Below are 10463 nucleotides of genomic sequence, written 5' to 3' on the forward strand. Positions count from 1 at the left end.
AAATAATTCTTGCCATGCCATGTATTTTAAGTATCATTAAAAAGCCACTTTCTTACTTTTAAAAATATGTGTGCAGTAGATTTTGTGAAGCCTATAATAAGCCTATGAAAAATTGATTATTTTCCCACAGGTATAGGTTCAGATTTTTATTCTGCTTGCCAAATGAAAAATCTAGTATGCGTGGGTCCTTTATCTTATTTATGCCCTCTGAATAGAATCACCATGTCCCCAAACAAAGAGAAATGGGTTACTCGGATTGAGTAGCCTAATCCCTTCCTGTGGTGGGCAAAGGAGTTTGTGCAGCTCTAAACTAGGAAGCATGGATTTCCCTTTCAAATGCCTCATTTTCTTATTCTTTGCCTTTCAGTCAGCTCCATGTAAACTGGGTCAGAATATAACATGGGTGCTGAGGTGAGTTTCGGCTGCTGGTGGAATGTGCGTGTGATGGAAATAGGTCGCTTTAGGACCCAAGGATGATGCAGAGAGAGGTTTACAGTCAAAGATGATAATCGTTCTGTCCTTTAGTTAGCATTCCTGGTTTCTTTTCTTTTTTTTAACTGAACAGTATGTGCCAATGGCCCCCACGTACTTTCGTCTCAGTTCTCTGGCCCTCATTGCTACAAGTTGGTTATGGCGTTGGCTGCTTTCCCAGCATTCATTCTCTCCCTGATCAGGAACCATGGCTCAGCACCCTGGTTGAGGGATAGGGAGGGATGGGGTATCATCATGCTCCTCTGTGCCTAAGTCTCTTCTGAATTACTCCCTCTCCACCCTTCCATCTGAGAGTCCTGGATACTTGTTAAGCCCCCAGAACAGACGAGGTGGGGGAATTGGGCACCTTGTGCAGGTGACAGTGGCATAGATATAGCGCCTCGCCCATAACTAAGGTGGGAGTAGAAACAGCCTTCTGAGCTGGGGCGGCGGGTGAGCACACAGCTCTCACTCCACAAACAAGGATGAAATAGGCAGCGCACAGAGGCTCAAGAGACCGCTGTGATGAGTAACTCTGAGTACAGGGGGCCACGGCGGTGCTCTGTGAGCTTGGACACTTACACTGGGGCTACACTGTGGACAATCTCAAGGACCATGGTGGTGAGTGTGAACCGATTCGGCCTTGAGGGGCCAGGAGGGCTTTTCAGCTGGAGACTTTTGAGAGTGTGATTGGGCCCGCGGCTTTTGAAATTGTCTTAAAGAGAATTGAGAAGTTGTCCTGTTTAGTGGTTTTAAAACTTTGCTGTGATGATCTCCCCGAGGGGCTGTTCTGGTGGGAGGATCTGGGGAAAGAAGCCGAGAGGCTGGAACCTTGGGCTCCTTTTCCCACTGATTCAGCAGTTCCGCCTCTGTTTTACTTCTTGAGCTGCCAGGTAAGAGTCCCTTCATCCATCCTTTCCTCTGTCCTTTCCTCCCTTCCTGTGGTTAAACACATAAGTTGGAAACTTTTGTTAACTGTTTTTAAGTGTACAGCTCAGTAGTGTTAAGTATACTCAGTGTTAAATAGATCTCCAGACTTTTTCCTCTTGCAAACTGCAACTCTAGTCTCTTTCAATAACAATTCCCCCTTTTCACCTCCCTCCAGCCCTTGGTAACCACCATCCTACATTGTTTCTATGAATTTGACTAGCCAAGTAAGATTTCTTTTCAAAAAGCAATCAAGCAGCTGAGAAGGTTTGATAGCCTCCTGATGTATCCATCATTCCTCACTGTCTGCACCCGCCCCCCAGACAGTGAGGAAACTGAAATCCCAGAGGTCCTGGGAGGCCCAGGTGGCCACACAATGCAGATGTTATTCACACGGATACTTAAGCCGGATTGCCAGGTTCACATTTTGGCTCTGATGCTCTGTATGTGACACTGGGCAAGTGATGTAACGCAGTGCCCCAGTTTGCTCATCGGTTAAAGGGACGTGATGGTAACAGAATCTGCTTTATAGCCTTGTTGTGAAGATTAAGTGAGGTAATCTACACAAAGCACTGGGAATAGGGCCTGACACTTATGTACGTGTCTGCTCTGATTGTTAAGTGACTTCCTAGCATGACACAGTTCCTTGTAAGGAGAGCTGTGACTTTGGGCCTACAACCATCTCCCGTGGTGCATGTCTTTTGAGTTTCCACTTAAGACTGAATAGATCGATAGCTTTGACTGGCAAGGTTTCCTCCTACACATCCCTATCTTTCATCTAGGGCATGCCATTGATCTTGAAGGATGCTCCATCAATATCTTAATCCTCAGGGGGAAAGTTATGCAGTTCACATCACACAGCACAAGAAGGCCGGTCATGCGATGGCATTAATTCAACAAATATTTATGGAATGCTTTGATGTAAGGACACCTGGGGTAGATGCTGGGGACACTGAGCAAACCAGCCCCAAATCCCTGCTCTCAAGGAGCTTGTGTTGTCTTGGGGCAAACCTTTGTAATGCAGCCCTTTTAATCAATGAAATGTTTTTCCTGAACTCATCTAGCTAAGGAAGATGAAAAGTTTGCTTAAAAATATTCAGGTTTGGAAAGGAACGCTCTAGACCTGTTGCTGATGGTGGTTTCGAAAACTGGTTCGTAAAAATAGACACTAAAAATGGTGTAGAAATACTGGTGATTTCAGATTTGAGGCGATTTTTCAGATACAAAGTTTGCAAGTCGGTTTATCTCCAGTGCTTATTCTGGGGTTGCGTGTGCAGTACAGTCCCTCATACTTAGAACTCGGTAAGGACAGCATAAGACTCACTTTACCTGTGCTTCAATCAGATGTCAGGAGGAATGTGGGATTCCTCCTGCCTACGCCTCTCCTGGGCTTCCTCCTTTCCTCCTCAATGTGGGCAGATGACATTCAGACTCAGAGGAAGCAGAAGCAGGGGTAGTGCGGTTGGGACTGATCTTCCAGAGGGAAGAAAATAGGAATTGCCATCACAGGCTGGGGCTTTCCAGCTGCAAGAAAAGATCTGCGGTACAGATATCATGCTGCTTGCTACCTCCTTGGCTATTTGGGTCATAGCCGGTGCTGTAAAGCACAGCTCTTCTTTCCTGGGGTCCTACAAGTACTTCATTGGTAGGTACTTCCCAACACAGCATTTCCAGGGTGCCACTGCTAGTCAGTCAAGGTTGCTGGGTGATAGGCATCCCATGTACTGTTAGAAACTGCTGGGACCTGTGTGGCGGCCTTAAAGCTAACGGACACAGTCACCCGCAGCTGTGGCCCATTATTCATAGCCCGCTATCCCCACTTGTTTCCCGTTAAGAGACTGCTATTATGTTCAGCTAGGGTGGAGAACCCTTGATCTTAGGGAGCAGGGGGGCCCCTCTTTTAACCCTAAGGGATGAAGCGTGGAGGTCTGGGCCAGTTGTAATAAACCCATTCCCAAACCCAAACCCATCCTCCTTTACAACTGTAAGTGTCAATGTGACACTGGCCAACGAGTCTGGTGGTTTCTAGGAAATATTTTAAAAAATTTCCCATATAGGACTTCCCTGATGGCGCAGTGGTTAAGTATCTGCCTGCCAATGCAGGGGACACAGGTTCGAGCCCTGGTTTGGGAAGATCCCACATGCCGCGGAGCAACTGGGCCCGTGAGCCACAACGACTGAGCCTGCGCGTCTGGAGCCTGTGCTCCGCAACAAGAGAGGCCGCGATAGTGAGAGGCCCGCGCACCGCAACGAAGAGTGGCCCCCGCTCGCCGCAACTAGAGAAAGCCCTCACACAGAAACGAAGACCCAACGCAGCCAAAAATAAATTAAGTAATTATTTTTTTTAAAAAAAAGAGAGCTTTAAAACCAAAGGTCAGGGGAATGACTGCTAATGAGTTTGGGGCTTCTTTTTGGGAGGATGAAAATGTTCTAAAATTGATCGTGGTGATGAATGTACCAAAAGAATTTAATTGTACACTTTAATGGGTGAATCGTATGGTATGTGGATTGTCTCTCAATAAAGCTGTTATTTAAAAAAAAAAAAAAAGATCTGCAGGTAGCTAGACTTAAATTATAAAAACAAATATTAAGCCTGCAAAAAAAAATACATAGGGGATAAAAATACTTGTTATATTTATGCAATTTTAAAATAGCTAAATGCCGTGTTACTGCACAAAATTTCACTGGTTAGGAAAAACAACAAATTGGAAACAGTGTCTGCCTTCAGGAGTAACTGGATGGGACAGAAGAAACTTATTTTTTTCCCTGTATACTTTTATAACTTCTGATTTGATACATGTATTAAAAAAATAAGTGTACATATAATTAGTAACAACAGTGTCATACCTCTCCTTAGTACAAGTATAAATTCCCAGGTTGCATATTTTGTTCTGAAAAGAATAAAGAATGAAATATATATGTTTTTAAAAATCAGTCAAAGGAAGTAAAAAACTGAAAGATTCTTACATTTGTCTCATCTCACACTAAAAAGCATTTAGTCATTTCTCTGTTATTAGGCATTATAATCAGGCAGAATTCTTTCTTACCCAACAGTCTGACACATCTTTAAACAATGACACAGTTGACCATTCCCTCCTCCTTGAAAACTTCCTTTCCTTCATTTCTAGTACATCGCACTCTCCTGGTCTTCCTCCTCCCTCAATAACCTCTTATTAATCTCCTTTGCTGAGTTCCTCTTCATTTCCCAAGAAGGTGTCCAGAAGGTAAGTTCCATGAAGGTGGGAATTTTTGTCAGCTTTGTTCACTACTGTATTCCCAAAGGCTAAAAAAAGTACCCAGAACCATACTCAATAAATAACTGTTGAATGAATACATGAATGAATCAGCACCTCCAGGCTCACATTTTGAAAAGCCATAGAAGTAAACTATATTCCACATAACCTTTATGCTTAATCTACTTTATTACATTATATTTCTCTGAAAATTGATAATCAATACACTGTTTATTATTTGATTAGCCAAAATCATTCCCTGCTCTTTCTCCATCAATGTGTTTTACACAGTATGTGCAAAACGCACATTTAACAGCTCGTATACTACTTCTAAAAGCATGAACGTAGCATAGAAAAAGAGCAGCTGTTGCTATGGGAATTTTCACTTTTGTTTCTAGTATTAATGTTGAATTAACATAATGACATACTTTAGTATTTAAAAAAAAGGGGGGGACACCCCACTAGACTTAACTAAGATATCAGAGTAAAGACAACACCCGGAAAGTGCCCGAGGCCCGCGCGCGCCCGAGTCGCACTCCCAGGAGGCCGCGGGGCGCCGACCGGGCGCGGTCGCGCGGGGGCGGGGCTCGCGCAGACGTCGGCCCGGGGCGGAGCTGGGGAATCGCGCAGGGGGCGGGGCGCGGTGATGTCGGGCGTCCCGGGCGAGCTGTGGCTGTGGTGTTGGCGGCGGCGACGGCGACGGCGCCCGGGCAGCAGCGGTAGCGGCAGCCCTGAGCAGGGTGAGAGGGCCGCGGTGGCGGCAGCTCGGGGTCGGGCGGCGCCTGGAGCTTCCCGCCCGTCGCTGGCGCTAGGCCCCTCGGCTCTCCTCCGCTCGCTCCTCCTCACGGCCCTGGCTGGGTCCCGGCAGCGCGCCCCCGGGCAGGGCGGAGCCGTAGGTGAGGCTGGCGGGCGGGGGCTCTGGGCTGCGGGCCGGCGCGGGCGCACACGCGCACACGGCAGGCGCCGGGCGGGCGGCGTCTGTCTCCTCCCGCTTGCCCTAGGAGGCGGTGCGGCGCAAACAGTCGGCTGCCGCCTCCGCCGCTGCTTCAGGGGGCCAGTCACGCAGAGCCCGGGGCGGGCCGCACCTAGGAGCCTGGCGCCCGCGGACAGGTGGGCTTCCCGCCCGGAGGCCCTCGGGCTGCCCGCATGGCCCGGGAGACCCCGCCGGCGGCCTGTCCGCGGTTCGCCTCGGCGGCCGGGGAGGGAGGGCGGCGCGGACGGCCGTCCCCGTCCTCGCGGGCGGCGCCACCAGGGAAGTCCTTTACAGGTCTTTTAAAAGCATTCTGTCTTCTCTATCTGGTCATATTTTTTTTTCTTTTCTTCCTGCCTTCCTCAGAAAATCTCTACCTACCTAGCTTTAGAGCAGGAAATTATCCGATTGAATTCTAGCTGTTTCTTTAACAAGAAATTCTTTGTAATGGTATAAACAGAAGAATCTTTGTTTGAACGAATAAAAATGACTCATTTATGTTTATTCTGCATCTGGTATTAGTCAGGTTTATGGCTTTTATTTCTTAAAATCGTTCTAGAAATATTTATTACGATTTTGCTCCTTATATTTTTATCTGCATTATTTTGTTATTTGCATGGAAGTTTCTGGACTGTTTCCAAACAAATTCCTTCGAAGGGATTGTTTCTGGCACACTGTTACTTCTGATGCCCTCACATTTGTCAAAAAGAAAATGAGGGTTTTTTGGACCTAAACTGAGAATTATTATAGTGGAGGGAAGATGAGAGATGTATTTCTTTCACTGCCATTTATGTCTGATCCTGCGAGAGTACAGAATTTTTGATGGGTGTGTCTTCAATTTTGTGGACCCAGGCGTTGCCCACTGCCCAGCTCCTCTGACTATACCTGACCCAGATGCTCAGTTTCTGTGTTTTCTGTATTGATCGTAGGTGGAGGAGTTACTGATGGTCATGGAGAAGGTAAAACAGGAGCTGGAGTCCATGAAGGCGAAGCTGTCTTGCACTCAGCAGTCACTGGCAGAGAAGTAAACTCATTTGACCAACCTTCGGGCCGAGAGAAGAAAACACTTAGAGGAAGTTCTGGAGATGAAGTAAGTTTTATAATATTGTTCTTCAGGCATATGCTTAGTTGAAATACTTGTCCTCATCGCTTTCATCTTCTGGCCCCGTTTGTCACGCCTGACACACTTAGCCTAATTTTAATGCTCACTTGTGTTTCTCACTCCTTAGAACAAATTTGGGGCAAATCCTCGTCAACTAGAAACTTTTTTTGCCTCCCTGTCATTGAATTTTGCAGTCCTCTAGAGTGTATGTATCCGTATGCAATTGTGTCTCTGAAATTCCTAAAACCTTCTGGAAAGTTCTGGCAAGTTGTTGAGCTTTCTGAGGAAGATAACCATTGCTCCTGAGGTCATACGATGGCTAGGCAATTTTTAAAAACATTTTTTATTATAAACATTTCCAAAGGTACACAAAACTAGAGAATAGTATAGTGAACCTCCTTATACCCATCCCCCATATTTCACCATTAACATTTGCCACACTCTCCAGTCAGTTTTGACAAAATTGTCACTTTTAGCAGAACCATTCTTTACATCATTTTTGTACTTTCCAGGCATCTTGCAGCTTCCTTGAGATAGTCTGTTGTGAAGGCTGTATATATCTGCTGTGCAGAATACAGCTGCTGCTTTTTCTCCTCTGTGACTTTGAAAAGTTCTGGTTTCCTTCTCTTCAGAACAAGTATGTCTCTTTTTTAAGTCCCTTAGTACTTTCTCCATCACTCCAATCCCCACCCCTGTGTAATTGTCCTGCTCTCATTTTACTGAAACCAAGTCTATGCTGGGACCCCTCAGTTACCTTCATCACCTCAGCAGTTACCTGTGTTCTTGTCGTCTTCTCTTCTGACTCAGAGGAGATACTGTCTCTCCTTCACCAAGCTCTCTTCTTATTTCTATCATAGATTTAAGCTCTGGTTCCCTCCTCTGCAATCTGTCTCCATTAATTTTCTTTCATATAATCTTTGCTCACTTTCTGTTAGTTCCTTTTTCTCTGCAATAAATACGCACTCTCTCTGACCTAAAGTAAACAGTCTTTCTGAGCCCAGCCAGTGCTTGAAGCTAACATCCCCTCTTCTTTTCTGCTACTTTGAACTATCAATACATGTTGAATATGAGAATTACAGAGTAGCAGAGGATCTTGCCATGACACCTCAGCATGAATTTTCATGGGGCATGATTGTTTTGATATCATGACGGCAGCCCAGGAGTTGAGGAAACAAATATCGGGGTGTCCCCTGTGCTTATGGATTATTAGGACACAGTGGGAGGTTAAGAGAGCCTGATCTTTCAGAAAAGAATTGCAGGTGATGTGCTCTCGGAAGTGACAGATACTGGAGCCAGAAATAGGTTGATACGCAGGGAGAACTGGGAGAATTTAGGGTTCTGAGTATCGTGATGAGAAAGTTTGCTTCTTACGAGCAGGTTAGTAGAGGCAGTTGAAGACAAGGTTTTATCCCTGATGATAAGAACATAGAGGAAGGATGGGTATAATATTTGGGAATACACGGTATCGATGTGATACTCCTAAGCACAAACAGGCCCTGCTAAAGCAACGGTATAGGAGTATTGTTTCCTTTTCTCTGTGTACCAATATCTTGACTTGACTTGTCACATCTTTCCCACTCAGTTCAAGTGTCTATAGCAAAACAGTGGTGGATTTGTAAAGGAATTTTCCTTTATTGTTAGGACTTTGAAAAGATATGAAAGAATTTTTTTAAAGAATGCTTGACTTTAAACCATTAAAAGGGAATTGCGTGTGATTTTTTTTTTTGTTTTATTATTGTTATTATTTTTGGAACCACAGTACTAAACTTTCTTATGGACTTCCCTTGCCAACCCAGGTTAGAGATTACATTTCAGAAAAATACTGTGATTTGCAAAACTGTTTTTGGTAAGATCAAACACTCACACACTAAGGCATGGGATGAGTCATTAAAGTATTCAGAGAATTTATAAGTGGTATAGAAATTTGATGAATAAACATTAAATAAAAGTTCTAGAAATAAGGTGTTAAAACCTGGCTCTGACAGGTGACCTGTCTCTTAAATCACCTTCCTCATTTGCTCAGGAGATACTACTACAGCATCATGCTGTTCTTAGATTTTCTACAAGTTTTTTGTCATGCAGATTTACTGACTTAAAGTTTTTAAAGTAGTCTTTGCTTTAATTTGCACTTAAATTTCTCCTTGTTGTTGTCTCTCATTTTCATATCTTAATAAAATGGTTGTTTAATACCTTTCTTTTAACAAATTAAGCACTTCAGGCCTAATCGTCTATCCAAACATGCTGTTGAGAGTGGTGGCTAATCCCAAACTCCTAATGTATCCCTCCTCCACACTCTTTTCTCCTTTGGTAACCATAAGTTTGTTTTCTATGTCTGTGGGTCTATTTCTGTTTTGTATATAAGTTCATTTGTATCTTTTTTTTTTTTTTTTTAGGTTCCACATATAAGCGATATCATGATATTTGTCTTTCTCTGTCTGGATTACTTCACTTAGTATGATAATCTCTAGGTCCATGTATGTTGCTGCAAATGGCATTATTTCATTCCTTTTTATGGCTGAATAATATTCCATTGTGTGTGTGTGTGTGTGTGTGTATGTGTGTGTATACATATATATGTATAAATATATAAAACACATCTTCTTTATCCATTCACCTATTGATGGACATTTAGGTTACTTCCATGTCTTGGCTATTGTAATAGAGCTGCAGTGAACACTGGGTTGCATGTATCTTTTTGAATTATGTTTTTTTCTGGATATATGCCCAGGAGTGGGATTGCTGGATCATATGGTAACTCTATTTTTAGTTTCTTCAGGAACCTCCATACTGTTCTCCATAGTGGGTGCACCAATTTACATTCCCACCATCAGTGTAAGAAGGTTCCCTTTTCTCCATGCCCTCTCCAGCATTTATTGTTTGTAGATTTTTTTGATGATGGCCATTCTTACTGATGTGAGGTGATATCTCATTGTTGTTTTGATTTGCATTTCTCTAATAATTAGCAGTGTTGAGCATCTTTTCATGTGCCTTTTGGCCATCTATACGTCTTCTTTGGAGAAATGTCTATTTAGATCTTCTGCCCATTTTTTGATTGGGTGGTTTGTTTTTTGATATTGAGCTGTATGAGCTGCTTGTATATTTTGGAGATTAATCCTTTGTCAGTTGCTTCATTTGCAAATATTTTCTCCCATTCTGAGGGTTGTCTTTTCATCTTGTTTATGGTTTCCTTTGCTGTGCAAAAGCTTTGAAGTTTCATTAGGTCCCATTTGTTTATTTGTGTTTTTATTTCCATTTCTCTAGGAGGTGGGTCAAAAAGGATCTTGCTGTGATTTATGTCATAGAGTGTTCTGCCTTTGTTTTCCTCTAAGAGTTTTATAGTGTCTTGCCTTACATTTAGGTCTTTAGTCCATTTTGAGTTTATTTTTGTGTATGGTATTAGGGAGTGTTCTAATTTCATTCTTTTACATGTACCTGCCCAGTTTTCCCAGCACCACTTATTGAAGAGGCTGTCTTTTCTCCAGTGTATATTCTTGCCTCCTTTATCAAAGATAAGGTGACCATATGTGCGTGGGTTTATCTCTGGGCTTTCTATCCTGTTCCACTGATCTATATTTCTGTTTTTGTGCCAGTACCATACTGTCTTGATTACTGTAGCTTTGTAGTATAGACTGAAGTCAGGGAGCCTGATTCCTCCAACTCCATTTTTCTTTCTCAAGATTGCTTTGGCTATTCGGGGTCTTTTGTGTTTCCATGCAAATTGTGAAATTTTTTGTTTTAGTTCTGTGAAAAATGCCATGGT

Source organism: Eschrichtius robustus, chromosome 2 (assembly GCF_028021215.1).
Source record: "Eschrichtius robustus isolate mEscRob2 chromosome 2, mEscRob2.pri, whole genome shotgun sequence".
Lineage (NCBI taxonomy): Eukaryota > Metazoa > Chordata > Mammalia > Artiodactyla > Eschrichtiidae > Eschrichtius > Eschrichtius robustus.